Genomic DNA, 17,609 nt, shown 5'->3' on the forward strand with positions numbered 1-17,609 from the left:
AGTAGCAGTAAGGCTGTGAGGAGTAGCAGTACGGCTGTGAGTAGTAGCAGTACGGATGTGATGAGTAGCTGTGAGGAGTAGCTGTGAGGAGTAGCAGTACGGCTGTGAGGAGTAGCTGTGAGGAATAGCTGTGAGGAGTAGCAGTGCGGCGGTGAGGAGTAGCTGTGAGGAGTAGCTGTAAGGAGTAGCAGTACGGCTGTGAGGAGTAGCTGTGAGGAGTAGCAGTGCGGATGTGAGGAGTAGCAGTACGGCTGTGAGGAGTAGCAGTACGGCAGTGCGGAGTAGCAGTACGGCTGTGAGGAGTAGCTGTGAGGAGTAGCTGTAAGGAGTAGCAGTACGGCTGTGAGGAGTAGCTGTGAGGAGTAGCAGTACGGCTGTGAGGAGGAGCAGTACGGCTGTGAGGTGTAGCAGTAAGGCTGTGAGGTGTAGCAGTACGGCTGTGAGAAGTAGAAGTACGGCTGTGAGGAGTAGCAGTAAGGCTGTGAGGAGTAGCAGTAAGGCTGTGAGGAGTAGCAGTACGGCTGTGAGGAGTAGCAGTACGGCTGTGAGGAGTAGCAGTACGGCTGTGAGGAGTAGCAGTACGGCTGTGAGGTGTAGCAGTACGGCTGTGAGGTGTAGCAGTAAGGCTGTGATGAGTAGCTGTGAGGAGTAGCTGTGAGGAGTAGCAGTACGGCTGTGAGGAGTAGCTGTGAGGAATAGCTGTGAGGAGTAGCAGTGCGGCGGTGAGGAGTAGCTGTGAGGAGTAGCTGTAAGGAGTAGCAGTACGGCTGTGAGGAGTAGCTGTGAGGAGTAGCAGTACGGCTGTGAGGAGTAGCTGTACGGCTGTGAGGAGTAGCAGTACGGCTGTGAGGAGTAGCAGTACGGCTGTGAGGAGTAGCTGTGAGGAGTAGCTGTGAGGAGTAGCAGTGCGGCTGTGAGGAGTAGCTGTGAGGAGTAGCTGTAAGGAGTAGCAGTACGGCTGTGAGGAGTAGCTGTGAGGAGTTGCAGTGCAGCTGTGAGGAGTAGCTGTGAGGAGTAGCTGTGAGGAGTAGCAGTGCGGCTGTGAGGAGTAGCTGTGAGGAGTAGCTGTAAGGAGTAGCAGTACGGCTGTGAGGAGTCGCTGTGAGGAGTAGCAGTACGGCTGTGAGGAGTAGCAGTACGGCTGTGAGGAGTAGCAGTACGGCTGTGAGGAGTAGCTGTGAGGAGTAGCTGTAAGGAGTAGCAGTACGGCTGTGAGGAGTAGCTGTGAGGAGTAGCAGTACGGCTGTGAGGAGTAGCAGTACGGCTGTGAGGTCTAGCAGTAAGGCTGTGAGAAGTAGCAGTACGGCTGTGAGAAGTAGCAGTATGGCTGTGAGGAGTAGCAGTACGGCTGTGAGGAGTAGCAGTAAGGCTGTGAGGAGTAGCAGTAAGGCTGTGAGGAGTAGCAGTACGGATGTGATGAGTAGCTGTGAGGAGTAGCTGTGAGGAGTAGCAGTACGGCTGTGATGAGTAGCTGTGAGGAGTAGCTGTGAGGAGTAGCTGTGAGGAGTAGCAGTACGGATGTGATGAGTAGCTGTGAGGAGTAGCTGTGAGGAGTAGTAGTGCGGCTGTGAGGAGTAGCTGTGAGGAGTAGCTGTAAGGAATAGCAGTACGGCTGTGAGGAGTAGCTGTGAGGAGTAGCAGTACGGCTGTGAGGAGTAGCTGTGAGGAGTAGCAGTGCGGCTGTGAGGAGTAGCTGTGAGGAATAGCTGTGAGGAGTAGCAGTGCGGCTGTGAGGAGTAGCTGTGAGGAGTAGCTGTAAGGAGTAGCAGTACGGCTGTGAGGAGTATCTGTGAGGAGTAGCAGTACGGCTGTGAGGAGTAGCAGTACGGCTGTGAGGAGTAGCAGTACGGCTGTGAGGAGTAGCTGTGAGGAGTAGCTGTAAGGAGTAGCAGTACGGCTGTGAGGAGTAGCTGTGAGGAGTAGCAGCACGGCTGTGAGGAGTAGCAGTACGGCTGTGAGGTCTAGCAATAAGGCTGTGAGAAGTAGCAGTACGGCTGTGAGAAGTAGCAGCACGGCTGTGAGGAGTAGCAGTACGGCTGTGAGGAGTAGCAGTAAGGCTGTGAGGAGTAGCAGTACGGCTGTGATGAGTAGCTGTGAGGAGTAGCTGTGAGGAGTAGTAGTGCGGCTGTGAGGAGTAGCTGTAGGAGTAGCTGTAAGGAGTAGCAGTACGGCTGTGAGGAGTAGCTGTGAGGAGTAGCAGTGCGGCTGTGAGGAGTAGCAGTACGGCTGTGAGGAGTAGCAGTACGGCTGTGAGGAGTAGCTGTGAGGAGTAGCAGTTCGGCTGTGAGGTGTAGCAGTACGGCTGTGAGGTGTAGCAGTAAGGCTGTGAGGAGTAGCAGTACGGCTGTGAGAAGTAGCAGTACGGCTGTGAGGAGTAGCTGTGAGGAATAGCTGTGAGGAGTAGCAGTGCGGCGGTGAGGAGTAGCTGTGAGGAGTAGCTGTAAGGAGTAGCAGTACGGCTGTGAGGAGTAGCTGTGAGGAGTAGCAGTACGGCTGTGAGGAGTAGCTGTGAGGAGTAGCAGTACGGCTGTGAGGAGTAGCTGTACGGCTGTGAGGAGTAGCAGTACGGCTGTGAGGAGTAGCAGTACGGCTGTGAGGAGTAGCTGTGAGGAGTAGCTGTGAGGAGTAGCAGTGCGGCTGTGAGGAGTAGCTGTGAGGAGTAGCTGTAAGGAGTAGCAGTACGGCTGTGAGGAGTAGCTGTGAGGAGTTGCAGTGCAGCTGTGAGGAGTAGCTGTGAGGAGTAGCTGTGAGGAGTAGCAGTGCGGCTGTGAGGAGTAGCTGTGAGGAGTAGCTGTAAGGAGTAGCAGTACGGCTGTGAGGAGTCGCTGTGAGGAGTAGCAGTACGGCTGTGAGGAGTAGCAGTACGGCTGTGAGGAGTAGCAGTACGGCTGTGAGGAGTAGCTGTGAGGAGTAGCTGTAAGGAGTAGCAGTACGGCTGTGAGGAGTAGCTGTGAGGAGTAGCAGTACGGCTGTGAGGAGTAGCAGTACGGCTGTGAGGTCTAGCAGTAAGGCTGTGAGAAGTAGCAGTAACGGCTGTGAGAAGTAGCAGTATGGCTGTGAGGAGTAGCAGTACGGCTGTGAGGAGTAGCAGTAAGGCTGTGAGGAGTAGCAGTAAGGCTGTGAGGAGTAGCAGTACGGATGTGATGAGTAGCTGTGAGGAGTAGCTGTGAGGAGTAGCAGTACGGCTGTGATGAGTAGCTGTGAGGAGTAGCTGTGAGGAGTAGCTGTGAGGAGTAGCAGTACGGATGTGATGAGTAGCTGTGAGGAGTAGCTGTGAGGAGTAGTAGTGCGGCTGTGAGGAGTAGCTGTGAGGAGTAGCTGTAAGGAATAGCAGTACGGCTGTGAGGAGTAGCTGTGAGGAGTAGCAGTACGGCTGTGAGGAGTAGCTGTGAGGAGTAGCAGTGCGGCTGTGAGGAGTAGCTGTGAGGAATAGCTGTGAGGAGTAGCAGTGCGGCTGTGAGGAGTAGCTGTGAGGAGTAGCTGTAAGGAGTAGCAGTACGGCTGTGAGGAGTATCTGTGAGGAGTAGCAATATCGGCTGTGAGGAGTAGCAGTACGGCTGTGAGGAGTAGCAGTACGGCTGTGAGGAGTAGCTGTGAGGAGTAGCTGTAAGGAGTAGCAGTACGGCTGTGAGGAGTAGCTGTGAGGAGTAGCAGTACGGCTGTGAGGAGTAGCAGTACGGCTGTGAGGTCTAGCAATAAGGCTGTGAGAAGTAGCAGTACGGCTGTGAGAAGTAGCAGTACGGCTGTGAGGAGTAGCAGTACGGCTGTGAGGAGTAGCAGTAAGGCTGTGAGGAGTAGCAGTACGGATGTGATGAGTAGCTGTGAGGAGTAGCTGTGAGGAGTAGTAGTGCGGCTGTGAGGAGTAGCTGTGAGGAGTAGCTGTAAGGAGTAGCAGTACGGCTGTGAGGAGTAGCTGTGAGGAGTAGCAGTGCGGCTGTGAGGAGTAGCAGTAACGGCTGTGAGGAGTAGCAGTACGGCTGTGAGGAGTAGCTGTGAGGAGTAGCAGTTCGGCTGTGAGGAGTAGCAGTACGGCTGTGAGGTGTAGCAGTAAGGCTGTGAGGAGTAGCAGTACGGCTGTGAGAAGTAGCAGTACGGCTGTGAGGAGTAGCTGTGAGGAATAGCTGTGAGGAGTAGCAGTGCGGCTGTGAGGAGTAGCTGTGAGGAGTAGCTGTAAGGAGTAGCAGTACGGCTGTGAGGAGTAGCTGTGAGGAGTAGCAGTACGGCTGTGAGGAGTAGCTGTGAGGAGTAGCAGTACGGCTGTGAGGAGTAGCTGTGAGGAGTAGCAGTACGGCTGTGAGGAGTAGCAGTAAGGAGTAGCAGTAGCGGCTGTGAGGAGTAGCAGAGTAGCAGTACGCTGTGAGGAGTAGCAGTACGGCTGTGAGGAGTAGCAGTACGGCTGTGAGGAGTAGCTGTGAGGAGTAGCAGTACGGCTGTGATGAGTAGCTGTGAGGAGTAGCTGTGAGGAGTAGCTGTGAGGAGTAGCAGTACGGATGTGATGAGTAGATGTGAGGAGTAGCTGTGAGGAGTAGCAGTACGGCTGTGATGAGTAGCTGTGAGGAGTAGCTGTGAGGAGTAGCTGTGAGGAGTAGCAGTACGGATGTGATGAGTAGCTGTGAGGAGTAGCTGTGAGGAGTAGTAGTGCGGCTGTGAGGAGTAGCTGTGAGGAGTAGCTGTAAGGAATAGCAGTACGGCTGTGAGGAGTAGCTGTGAGGAGTAGCAGTACGGCTGTGAGGAGTAGCTGTGAGGAGTAGCAGTGCGGCTGTGAGGAGTAGCTGTGAGGAATAGCTGTGAGGAGTAGCAGTGCGGCTGTGAGGAGTAGCTGTGAGGAGTAGCTGTAAGGAGTAGCAGTACGGCTGTGAGGAGTATCTGTGAGGAGTAGCAATACGGCTGTGAGGAGTAGCAGTACGGCTGTGAGGAGTAGCAGTACGGCTGTGAGGAGTAGCTGTGAGGAGTAGCTGTAAGGAGTAGCAGTACGGCTGTGAGGAGTAGCTGTGAGGAGTAGCAGTACGGCTGTGAGGAGTAGCAGTACGGCTGTGAGGTCTAGCAATAAGGCTGTGAGAAGTAGCAGCATCGGCTGTGAGAAGTAGCAGTACGGCTGTGAGGAGTAGCAGTACGGCTGTGAGGAGTAGCAGTAAGGCTGTGAGGAGTAGCAGTACGGATGTGATGAGTAGCTGTGAGGAGTAGCTGTGAGGAGTAGTAGTGCGGCTGTGAGGAGTAGCTGTGAGGAGTAGCTGTAAGGAGTAGCAGTACGGCTGTGAGGAGTAGCTGTGAGGAGTAGCAGTGCGGCTGTGAGGAGTAGCAGTACGGCTGTGAGGAGTAGCAGTACGGCTGTGAGGAGTAGCTGTGAGGAGTAGCAGTTCGGCTGTGAGGAGTAGCAGCATACGGCTGTGAGGTGTAGCAGTAAGGCTGTGAGGAGTAGCAGTACGGCTGTGAGAAGTAGCAGTACGGCTGTGAGGAGTAGCTGTGAGGAATAGCTGTGAGGAGTAGCAGTGCGGCGGTGAGGAGTAGCTGTGAGGAGTAGCTGTAAGGAGTAGCAGTACGGCTGTGAGGAGTAGCTGTGAGGAGTAGCAGTACGGCTGTGAGGAGTAGCAGTACGGCTGTGAGGAGTAGCTGCACGGCTGTGAGGAGTAGCAGTACGGCTGTGAGGAGTAGCAGTACGGCTGTGAGGAGTAGCTGTGAGGAGTAGCTGTGAGGAGTAGCAGTGCGGCTGTGAGGAGTAGCTGTGAGGAGTAGCTGTAAGGAGTAGCAGTACGGCTGTGAGGAGTAGCTGTGAGGAGTTGCAGTGCAGCTGTGAGGAGTAGCTGTGAGGAGTAGCTGTGAGGAGTAGCAGTGCGGCTGTGAGGAGTAGCTGTGAGGAGTAGCTGTAAGGAGTAGCAGTACGGCTGTGAGGAGTCGCTGTGAGGAGTAGCAGTACGGCTGTGAGGAGTAGCAGTACGGCTGTGAGGAGTAGCAGTACGGCTGTGAGGAGTAGCTGTGAGGAGTAGCTGTAAGGAGTAGCAGTACGGCTGTGAGGAGTAGCTGTGAGGAGTAGCAGTACGGCTGTGAGGAGTAGCAGTACGGCTGTGAGGTCTAGCAGTAAGGCTGTGAGAAGTAGCAGTACGGCTGTGAGAAGTAGCAGTACGGCTGTGAGGAGTAGCAGTACGGCTGTGAGGAGTAGCAGTACGGCTGTGAGGAGTAGCAGTAAGGCTGTGAGGAGTAGCAGTACGGATGTGATGAGTAGCTGTGAGGAGTAGCTGTGAGGAGTAGCAGTACGGCTGTGATGAGTAGCTGTGAGGAGTAGCTGTGAGGAGTAGCTGTGAGGAGTAGCAGTACGGATGTGATGAGTAGCTGTGAGGAGTAGCTGTGAGGAGTAGTAGTGCGGCTGTGAGGAGTAGCTGTGAGGAGTAGCTGTAAGGAATAGCAGTACGGCTGTGAGGAGTAGCTGTGAGGAGTAGCAGTACGGCTGTGAGGAGTAGCTGTGAGGAGTAGCAGTGCGGCTGTGAGGAGTAGCTGTGAGGAATAGCTGTGAGGAGTAGCAGTGCGGCTGTGAGGAGTAGCTGTGAGGAGTAGCTGTAAGGAGTAGCAGTAACGGCTGTGAGGAGTATCTGTGAGGAGTAGCATACGGCTGTGAGGAGTAGCAGTACGGCTGTGAGGAGTAGCAGTACGGCTGTGAGGAGTAGCTGTGAGGAGTAGCTGTAAGGAGTAGCAGTACGGCTGTGAGGAGTAGCTGTGAGGAGTAGCAGTACGGCTGTGAGGAGTAGCAGTACGGCTGTGAGGTCTAGCAATAAGGCTGTGAGAAGTAGCAGTACGGCTGTGAGAAGTAGCAGTACGGCTGTGAGGAGTAGCAGTACGGCTGTGAGGAGTAGCAGTAAGGCTGTGAGGAGTAGCAGTACGGATGTGATGAGTAGCTGTGAGGAGTAGCTGTGAGGAGTAGAAGTGCGGCTGTGAGGAGTAGCTGTAGGAGTAGCTGTAAGGAGTAGCAGTACGGCTGTGAGGAGTAGCTGTGAGGAGTAGCAGTGCGGCTGTGAGGAGTAGCAGTACGGCTGTGAGGAGTAGCAGTACGGCTGTGAGGAGTAGCTGTGAGGAGTAGCAGTTCGGCTGTGAGGAGTAGCAGTACGGCTGTGAGGTGTAGCAGTAAGGCTGTGAGGAGTAGCAGTACGGCTGTGAGAAGTAGCAGTACGGCTGTGAGGAGTAGCTGTGAGGAATAGCTGTGAGGAGTAGCAGTGCGGCGGTGAGGAGTAGCTGTGAGGAGTAGCTGTAAGGAGTAGCAGTACGGCTGTGAGGAGTAGCTGTGAGGAGTAGCAGTACGGCTGTGAGGAGTAGCTGTGAGGAGTAGCAGTACGGCTGTGAGGAGTAGCTGTGAGGAGTAGCAGTACGGCTGTGAGGAGTAGCTGTGAGGAGTAGCAGTAAGGAGTAGCAGTACGGCTGTGAGGAGTAGCTGTGAGGAGTAGCAGTACGGCTGTGAGGAGTAGCAGTACGGCTGTGAGGAGTAGCAGTACGGCTGTGAGGAGTAGCAGTGAGGAGTAGCTGTAAGGAGTAGCAATACGGCTGTGAGGAGTAGCTGTGAGGAGTAGCAGTACGGCTGTGAGGAGTAGCAGTACGGCTGTGAGGTCTAGCAGTAAGGCTGTGAGAAGTAGAAGTATGGCTGTGAGGAGTAGCAGTACGGCTGTGAGGAGTAGCAGTAAGGGTGAGGAGTAGCAGTACGGCTGTGAGTAGTAGCAGTAACGGATGTGATGAGTAGCTGTGAGGAGTAGCTGTGAGGAGTAGCAGTACGGCTGTGAGGAGTAGCTGTGAGGAATAGCTGTGAGGAGTAGCAGTGCGGCGGTGAGGAGTAGCTGTGAGGAGTAGCTGTAAGGAGTAGCAGTACGGCTGTGAGGAGTAGCTGTGAGGAGTAGCAGTGCGGATGTGAGGAGTAGCAGTACGGCTGTGAGGAGTAGCAGTACGGCAGTGCGGAGTAGCAGTAAGGCTGTGAGGTGTAGCAGTACGGCTGTGAGAAGTAGAAGTACGGCTGTGAGGAGTAGCAGTAAGGCTGTGAGGAGTAGCAGTAAGGCTGTGAGGAGTAGCAGTACGGCTGTGAGGAGTAGCAGTACGGCTGTGAGGAGTAGCAGTACGGCTGTGAGGAGTAGCAGTACGGCTGTGAGGTGTAGCAGTACGGCTGTGAGGTGTAGCAGTAAGGCTGTGATGAGTAGCTGTGAGGAGTAGCAGTACGGCTGTGAGGAGGAGCAGTACGGCTGTGAGGTGTAGCAGTAAGGCTGTGAGGTGTAGCAGTACGGCTGTGAGAAGTAGAAGTACGGCTGTGAGGAGTAGCAGTAAGGCTGTGAGGAGTAGCAGTAAGGCTGTGAGGAGTAGCAGTACGGCTGTGAGGAGTAGCAGTACGGCTGTGAGGAGTAGCAGTACGGCTGTGAGGAGTAGCAGTACGGCTGTGAGGTGTAGCAGTACGGCTGTGAGGTGTAGCAGTAAGGCTGTGATGAGTAGCTGTGAGGAGTAGCTGTGAGGAGTAGCAGTACGGCTGTGAGGAGTAGCTGTGAGGAATAGCTGTGAGGAGTAGCAGTGCGGCGGTGAGGAGTAGCTGTGAGGAGTAGCTGTAAGGAGTAGCAGTACGGCTGTGAGGAGTAGCTGTGAGGAGTAGCAGTACGGCTGTGAGGAGTAGCTGTACGGCTGTGAGGAGTAGCAGTACGGCTGTGAGGAGTAGCAGTACGGCTGTGAGGAGTAGCTGTGAGGAGTAGCTGTGAGGAGTAGCAGTGCGGCTGTGAGGAGTAGCTGTGAGGAGTAGCTGTAAGGAGTAGCAGTACGGCTGTGAGGAGTAGCTGTGAGGAGTTGCAGTGCAGCTGTGAGGAGTAGCTGTGAGGAGTAGCTGTGAGGAGTAGCAGTGCGGCTGTGAGGAGTAGCTGTGAGGAGTAGCTGTAAGGAGTAGCAGACGGCTGTGAGGAGTCGCTGTGAGGAGTAGCAGTACGGCTGTGAGGAGTAGCAGTACGGCTGTGAGGAGTAGCAGTACGGCTGTGAGGAGTAGCTGTGAGGAGTAGCTGTAAGGAGTAGCAGTACGGCTGTGAGGAGTAGCTGTGAGGAGGTAGCAGCACGGCTGTGAGGAGTAGCAGTAACGGCTGTGAGGTCTAGCAGTAAGGCTGTGAGAAGTAGCAGTACGGCTGTGAGAAGTAGCAGTATGGCTGTGAGGAGTTGCAGTACGGCTGTGAGGAGTAGCAGTAAGGCTGTGAGGAGTAGCAGTAAGGCTGTGAGGAGTAGCAGTACGGATGTGATGAGTAGCTGTGAGGAGTAGCTGTGAGGAGTAGCAGTACGGCTGTGATGAGTAGCTGTGAGGAGTAGCTGTGAGGAGTAGCTGTGAGGAGTAGCAGTACGGCTGTGATGAGTAGCTGTGAGGAGTAGCTGTGAGGAGTAGTAGTGCGGCTGTGAGGAGTAGCTGTGAGGAGTAGCTGTAAGGAATAGCAGTACGGCTGTGAGGAGTAGCTGTGAGGAGTAGCAGTACGGCTGTGAGGAGTAGCTGTGAGGAGTAGCAGTGCGGCTGTGAGGAGTAGCTGTGAGGAATAGCTGTGAGGAGTAGCAGTGCGGCTGTGAGGAGTAGCTGTGAGGAGTAGCTGTAAGGAGTAGCAGTACGGCTGTGAGGAGTATCTGTGAGGAGTAGCAGTACGGCTGTGAGGAGTAGCAGTACGGCTGTGAGGAGTAGCAGTACGGCTGTGAGGAGTAGCTGTGAGGAGTAGCTGTAAGGAGTAGCAGTACGGCTGTGAGGAGTAGCTGTGAGGAGTAGCAGTACGGCTGTGAGGAGTAGCAGTACGGCTGTGAGGTCTAGCAATAAGGCTGTGAGAAGTAGCAGTACGGCTGTGAGAAGTAGCAGTACGGCTGTGAGGAGTAGCAGTACGGCTGTGAGGAGTAGCAGTAAGGCTGTGAGGAGTAGCAGTACGGATGTGATGAGTAGCTGTGAGGAGTAGCTGTGAGGAGTAGCAGTACGGCTGTGAGGAGTAGCTGTGAGGAGTAGCTGTAAGGAGTAGCAGTACGGCTGTGAGGAGTAGCTGTGAGGAGTAGCAGTGCGGCTGTGAGGAGTAGCAGTACGGCTGTGAGGAGTAGCAGTACGGCTGTGAGGAGTAGCTGTGAGGAGTAGCAGTTCGGCTGTGAGGAGTAGCAGTACGGCTGTGAGGTGTAGCAGTAAGGCTGTGAGGAGTAGCAGCACGGCTGTGAGAAGTAGCAGTACGGCTGTGAGGAGTAGCTGTGAGGAATGGCTGTGAGGAGTAGCAGTACGGCGGTGAGGAGTAGCTGTGAGGAGTAGCTGTAAGGAGTAGCAGTACGGCTGTGAGGAGTAGCTGTGAGGAGTAGCAGTACGGCTGTGAGGAGTAGCTGTGAGGAGTAGCAGTACGGCTGTGAGGAGTAGCTGTACGGCTGTGAGGAGTAGCAGTACGGCTGTGAGGAGTAGCAGTACGGCTGTGAGGAGTAGCTGTGACGTAGCTGTGAGGAGTAGCTGTACGGCTGTGAGGAGTAGCTGTGAGGAGCAGCTGTGAGGTGTAGCAGTACGGCTGTGAGGAGTAGCTGGCTGTGAGGAGTAGCAGTGCAGCTGTGAGGAGTAGCAGTGAGGAGTAGCTGTGAGGAGTAGCAGTACGGCTGTGAGGAGTAGCTGTGAGGAGTAGCTGTAAGGAGTAGCAGTACGGCTGTGAGGAGTCGCTGTGGTAGCACGGCTGTGAGGAGTAGCAGTACGGCTGTGAGGAGTAGCAGTACGGCTGTGAGGAGTAGCTGTGAGGAGTAGCTGTAAGGAGTAGCAGTACGGCTGTGAGGAGTAGCTGTGAGGAGTAGCAGTACGGCTGTGAGGAGTAGCAGTACGGCTGTGAGGTCTAGCAGTAAGGCTGTGAGAAGTAGCAGTACGGCTGTGAGAAGTAGCAGTATGGCTGTGAGGAGTAGCAGTACGGCTGTGAGGAGTAGCAGTAAGGCTGTGAGGAGTAGCAGTAAGGCTGTGAGGAGTAGCAGCACGGATGTGATGAGTAGCTGTGAGGAGTAGCTGTGAGGAGTAGCAGTACGGCTGTGATGAGTAGCTGTGAGGAGTAGCTGTGAGGAGTAGCTGTGAGGAGTAGCTGTGAGGAGTAGCTGTGAGATAGTAGTGCGGCTGTGAGGAGTAGCTGTGAGGAGTAGCTGTAAGGAATAGCAGTACGGCTGTGAGGAGTAGCTGTGAGGAGTAGCAGTACGGCTGTGAGGAGTAGCTGTGAGGAGTAGCAGTGCGGCTGTGAGGAGTAGCTGTGAGGAATAGCTGTGAGGAGTAGCAGTGCGGCTGTGAGGAGTAGCTGTGAGGAGTAGCTGTAAGGAGTAGCAGTACGGCTGTGAGGAGTATCTGTGAGGAGTAGCAAACGGCTGTGAGGAGTAGCAGTACGGCTGTGAGGAGTAGCAGTACGGCTGTGAGGAGTAGCTGTGAGGAGTAGCTGTAAGGAGTAGCAGTACGGCTGTGAGGAGTAGCTGTGAGGAGTAGCAGCACGGCTGTGAGGAGTAGCAGTACGGCTGTGAGGTCTAGCAATAAGGCTGTGAGAAGTAGCAGTACGGCTGTGAGAAGTAGCAGTACGGCTGTGAGGAGTAGCAGTACGGCTGTGAGGAGTAGCAGTAAGGCTGTGAGGAGTAGCAGTACGGATGTGATGAGTAGCTGTGAGGAGTAGCTGTGAGGAGTAGTAGTGCGGCTGTGAGGAGTAGCTGTGAGGAGTAGCTGTAAGGAGTAGCAGTACGGCTGTGAGGAGTAGCTGTGAGGAGTAGCAGTGCGGCTGTGAGGAGTAGCAGTACGGCTGTGAGGAGTAGCAGTACGGCTGTGAGGAGTAGCTGTGAGGAGTAGCAGTTCGGCTGTGAGGAGTAGCAGTACGGCTGTGAGGTGTAGCAGTAAGGCTGTGAGGAGTAGCAGTACGGCTGTGAGGAGTAGCAGTACGGCTGTGAGGAGTAGCAGTACGGCTGTGAGGAGTAGCAGTACGGCTGTGAGGAGTAGCAGTACGGCTGTGAGGAGTAGCAGTACGGCTGTGAGGAGTAGCAGCTGTGAGGAGTAGCAGAACGGCTGTGAGGAGTAGCAGTACGGCTGTGAGGAGTAGCAGTGAGGCTGTGAGGAGTAGCAGTAAGGCTGTGAGGAGTAGCAGTACGGCTGTGAGGAGTAGCAGTACGGATGTGAGGAGTAGCTGTGAGGAGTAGCAGTACGGCTGTGAGGAGTAGCTGTGAGGAGTAGCTGTGAGGAGTAGCAGTGCGGCTGTGAGGAGTAGCAGTACGGCTGTGAGGAGTAGCTGTGAGGAGTAGCAGTAAGGAGTAGCAGTACGGCTGTGAGGAGTAGCTGTGAGGAGTAGCAGTACGGCTGTGAGGAGTAGCTGTGAGGAGTAGCAGTAAGGAGTAGCAGTACGGCTGTGAGGAGTAGCTGTGAGGAGTAGCAGTACGGCTGTGAGGAGTAGCAGAACGGCTGTGAGGAGTAGCAGTACGGCTGTGAGGAGTAGCAGTGAGGAGTAGCTGTAAGGAGTAGCAATACGGCTGTGAGGAGTAGCTGTGAGGAGTAGCAGTACGGCTGTGAGGAGTAGCAGTACGGCTGTGAGGTCTAGCAGTAAGGCTGTGAGAAGTAGAAGTATGGCTGTGAGGAGTAGCAGTACGGCTGTGAGGAGTAGCAGTAAGGCTGTGAGGAGTAGCAGTACGGCTGTGAGTAGTAGCAGTACGGATGTGATGAGTAGCTGTGAGGAGTAGCTGTGAGGAGTAGCAGTACGGCTGTGAGGAGTAGCTGTGAGGAATAGCTGTGAGGAGTAGCAGTGCGGCGGTGAGGAGTAGCTGTGAGGAGTAGCTGTAAGGAGTAGCAGTACGGCTGTGAGGAGTAGCTGTGAGGAGTAGCAGTGCGGATGTGAGGAGTAGCAGTACGGCTGTGAGGAGTAGCAGTACGGCTGTGAGGAGTAGCTGTGAGGAGTAGCTGTAAGGAGTAGCAGTACGGCTGTGAGGAGTAGCTGTGAGGAGTAGCAGTACGGCTGTGAGGAGTAGCAGTACGGCTGTGAGGTGTAGCAGTAAGGCTGTGAGGTGTAGCAGTACGGCTGTGAGAAGTAGAAGTACGGCTGTGAGGAGTAGCAGTAAGGCTGTGAGGAGTAGCAGTACGGCTGTGAGGAGTAGCAGTACGGCTGTGAGGAGTAGCAGTACGGCTGTGAGGAGTAGCAGTACGGCTGTGAGGAGTAGCAGTACGGCTGTGAGGTGTAGCAGTACGGCTGTGAGGTGTAGCAGTAAGGCTGTGATGAGTAGCTGTGAGGAGTAGCTGTGAGGAGTAGCAGTACGGCTGTGAGGAGTAGCTGTGAGGAATAGCTGTGAGGAGTAGCAGTGCGGCGGTGAGGAGTAGCTGTGAGGAGTAGCTGTAAGGAGTAGCAGTACGGCTGTGAGGAGTAGCTGTGAGGAGTAGCAGTACGGCTGTGAGGAGTAGCTGTACGGCTGTGAGGAGTAGCAGTACGGCTGTGAGGAGTAGCAGTACGGCTGTGAGGAGTAGCTGTGAGGAGTAGCTGTAAGGAGTAGCAGTATGGCTGTGAGGAGTAGCTGTGAGGAGTAGCAGTACGGCTGTGAGGAGTAGCAGTACGGCTGTGAGGAGTAGCAGTACGGCTGTGAGGAGTAGCAGTACGGCTGTGAGGAGTAGCAGTACGGCTGTGAGGAGTAGCAGTACGGCTGTGAGGAGTAGCAGTACGGCTGTGAGGAGTAGCAGTACGGCTCTGAGGAGTAGCAGTACGGCTGTGAGGAGTAGCTGTGAGGAGTAGCTGTAAGGAGTAGCAGTACGGCTGTGAGGAGTAGCTGTGAGGAGTAGCAGTGCGGCAGTGAGGAGTAGCAGTACGGCTGTGAGGAGTAGCAGTACGGCTGTGAGGATTAGCAGTACGGCTGTGAGGATTAGCAGTACGGCTGTGAGGAGTAGCAGTACGGCTGTGAGGAGTAGCAGTACGGCTGTGAGGAGTAGCAGTACGGCTGTAAGGAGTAGCAGTGAGGCTGTGAGGAGTAGCTGTGAGGAGTAGCAGTACGGCTGTGAGGAGTAGCAGTACGGCTGTGAGGAGTAGCTGTGAGAAGTAGCTGTAAGGTGTAGCAGTACTGCTGTGAGGAGTAGCTGTGAGGAGTAGCAGTACGGCTGTGAGGACGGCTGTGAGGAGTAGCAGTACGGCTGTGAGGAGTAGCTGTGAGGAGTAGCAGTACGGCTGTGAGGACGGCTGTGAGGAGTAGCAGTACGGCTGTGAGGAGTAGCAGTACGGCTGTGAGGAGTAGCAGTACGCCTGTGAGGAGTAGCAGTACGGCTGTGAGGAGTAGCAGTGAGGCTGTGAGGAGTAGCAGTGAGGCTGTGAGGAGTAGCAGTACGGCTGTGAGGAGTAGCAGTACGGCTGTGAGGAGTAGCAGTACGTCTGTGAGGAGTAGCAGTACGGCTGTGAGGAGTAGCAGTACGGCTGTGAGGAGTAGCAGTACGGCTGTGAGGAGTAGCAGTACGGCTGTGAGGAGTAGCAGTACGGCTGTGAGGAGTAGCAGTGAGGCTGTGAGGAGTAGCAGTGAGGCTGTGAGGAGTAGCAGTGAGGCTGTGAGGAGTAGCAGTGAGGCTGTGAGGAGTAGCAGTACGGCTGTGAAGAGTAGCAGTACAGCTGTGAGGAGTAGCAGTAAGGCTGTGAGGAGTAGCAGTAAGGCTGTGAGGAGTAGCAGTAAGGCTGTGAGGAGTAGCAGTACGGCTGTGAGGTGTAGCAGTACGGCTGTGAGGAGTAGCTGTGAAGAGTAGCAGTACGGCTGTGAGGAGTAGCTGTGAAGTGTAGCAGTACAGCTGTGAGGAGTAGCAGTACGGCTGTGAGGAGTAGCTGTGAGGAGTAGCAGTACGGCTGTGAGGAGTAGCAGTAAGGCTGTGAGGAGTAGCAGTAAGGATGTGAGGAGTAGCAGTGCGGCTGTGAGGAGTAGCAGTACGGCTGTGAGGAGTAGCAGTACGGCTGTGAGGAGTAGCTGTACGGCTGTGAGGAGTAGCAGTACGGCTGTGAGGAGTAGCAGTACGGCTGTGAGGAGTAGCAGTGAGGCTGTGAGGAGTAGCAGTGAGGCTGTGAGGAGTAGCAGTGAGGCTGTGAGGAGTAGCAGTGAGGCTGTGAGGAGTAGCAGTACGGCTGTGAAGAGTAGCAGTACGGCTGTGAGGAGTAGCCGTAAGGCTGTGAGGAGTAGCAGTACGGCTGTGAGGAGTAGCAGTACGGCTGTGAGGAGTAGCTGTGAGGAGTAGCTGTAAGGAGTAGCAGTACGGCTGTGAGGAGTAGCTGTGAGGAGTAGCAGTACAGCTGTGAGGAGTAGCAGTACGGCTGTGAGGAGTAGCTGTGAGGAGTAGCAGTACGGCTGTGAGGAGTAGCAGTACAAGATTTAGATGCACTATTGTAAAGTGGTTGTTCCACTGGATATTATAAGGTGAATGCACCAATTTGTAAGTCGCTCTGGATAAGAGCGTCTGCTAAATGACTTAAATGTAAATGTAAACGTACGCTACGGTCACAAGACGCAGGCCTCCTAATTGTCCCTAGAATTTCTAAGCAAACGGCTGGAGGTAGGGCTTTCTCCTATAGAGCTCCATTTTTATGGAATGGTCTGCCTACCAATGTGAGAGACGCAGACTCGGTCTCAACCTTTAAGTCTTTACTGAAGACTTATCTCTTCAGTAGGTCCTATGATTAAGTATAGTCTGGCCCAGGAGTGTGAAGGTGAACGGAAAGGCTGGAGCAACGAACCGCCCTTGCTGTCTCTGCCTTGCCGGTTCCCCTCTTTCCACTGGGATTCTCTGCCTCTAACCCTTTTACAGGGGCTGAGTCACTGGCTTACTGGTGTTCTTCCATGCCGTCCATGGGAGGAGTGCGTTACTTGAGTGGGTTGAGTCACTGACGTGGTCTTCCTGTCTGGGTTGGCGCCCCCCCCCCCTTGGGTTGTGCCATGGCGGAGATCGTTGTGGGCTATACTCGGCCTTGTCTTAGGACGGTAAGTTGGTGGTTGGAGACATCCCTCTAGTGGTGTGGGGGCTGTGCTTTGGCAAAGTGGTGGGGTTATATCCTGCCTGTTTGGCCCTGTCCGGGGGTATCATCGGATGGGGCCACAGTGTCTTCTGATCCTTCCTGTCTCAGCCTCCAGTATTTATGCTGCAGTAGTTTATGTGTCGGGGGGCTAGGGTCAGTCTGTTACATCTGGAGTATTTCTCTTGTCTTATCCGGTGTCCTGTGTGAATTTAAATATGCTCTCTCTAATTCTCTCTTTCTCTCTTTCTGTCTTTCTCTCGGAGGACCTGAGCCCTAGGACCATGCCTCAGGACTACCTGGTATGATGACTCCTTGCTGTCCCCAGTCCACCTGGCCGTGCTGCTGCTCCAGTTTCAGCTGTTCTGCCTGCGGCTATGGAACCCTGACCTGTTCACCGGACGTGCTTGTTGCATCCTCGACAACTACTATGATTATTATTATTTGACCATGCTGGTCATTTATGAACATTTTAACATCTTGACCATGTTCTGTTATAATATCCACCCTGCACAGCCAGAAGAGGACTGGCCACCCCTCATAGCCTGGTTCCGTTCTAGGTTTCTTCCTAGGTTTTTGGCCTTTCTAGGGAGTTTTTCCTAGGGAGTTTTTCCTAGCCACCGTGCTTCTTTCACATGCATTGCTTGCTGTTTGGGGTTTTAGGCTGGGTTTCTGTACAGCACTTTGAGATATCAGCTGATGTACAAAGGGCTATATAAATAAATTTGATTTGATTCAATTTTGATTTGAGTACGGCTGTGAGGAGTAGCAGTAAGGCTGTGAGGAGTAGCAGTACGGCTGTGAGGAGTAGCTGTACGGCTGTGAGGTGTAGCTGTACGGCTGTGAGGTGTAGCTGTACGGCTGTGAGGTGTAGCAGTACGGCTGTGAGGAGTAGCAGTACGGCTGTGAGGAGTAGCAGTAAGGCTGTGAGGAGTAGCAGTACGGCTGTGAGGAGTAGCAGTACGGCTGTGAGGAGTAGCAGTACGGCTGTGAGGAGTAGCTGTACGGCTGTGAGGAGTAGCAGTACGGCTGTGAGGAGTAGCAGTACGGCTGTGAGGAGTAGCAGTAAGGCTGTGAGGAGTAGCAGTACGGCTGTGAGGAGTAGCAGTAAGGCTGTGAGGAGTAGCAGTACGGCTGTGAGGAGTAGCAGTACGGCTGTGAGGAGTAGCTGTGAGGAGTAGCAGTACGGCTGTGATGAGTAGCTGTGAGGAGTAGCAGTAAGGAGTAGCAGTACGGCTGTGAGGAGTAGCAGTAAGGAGTAGCAGAAACACTGTGAGGGGTAGCAGTACGGCTGTGAGGAGTAGCAGTAAGGAGTAGCAGTACGGCTGTGAGGAGTAGCAGTACGGCTGTGAGGACTAGCAGTACGGCTGTGAGGACTAGCAGTACGGCTGTGAGGAGTAGCAGTAAGGAGTAGCAGAAAGGCTGTGAGGAGTAGCTGTACGGCTGTGAGGAGTAGCAGTACGGCTGTGAGGAGTAGCAGTAAGGCTGTGAGGAGTAGCAGTACGGCTGTGAGGAGTAGCAGTACGGCTGTGAGGAGTAGCAGTACGGCTGTGAGGAGTAGCAGTGAGGCTGTGAGGAGTAGCAGTGAGGCTGTGAGGAGTAGCAGTGAGGCTGTGAGGTCTGGCTCCTGCAGGGTTAATGGACAGTACTTGGGAAGAGATCTGA

General features: G+C 54.3%; 1 protein-coding gene across 2 annotated transcripts in view; it reads right to left on the minus strand.

Annotated features, from left to right (window-relative positions):
* The window catches only part of LOC106593666 (AP-1 complex subunit sigma-2), a 59,496-nt gene that overhangs the window by 17,356 nt on the left and 24,531 nt on the right, over nucleotides 1-17,609 (minus strand). The window lies entirely within an intron of this gene.

This window comes from Salmo salar, chromosome ssa10, assembly GCF_905237065.1.
Source record: "Salmo salar chromosome ssa10, Ssal_v3.1, whole genome shotgun sequence".
NCBI lineage: Eukaryota > Metazoa > Chordata > Actinopteri > Salmoniformes > Salmonidae > Salmo > Salmo salar.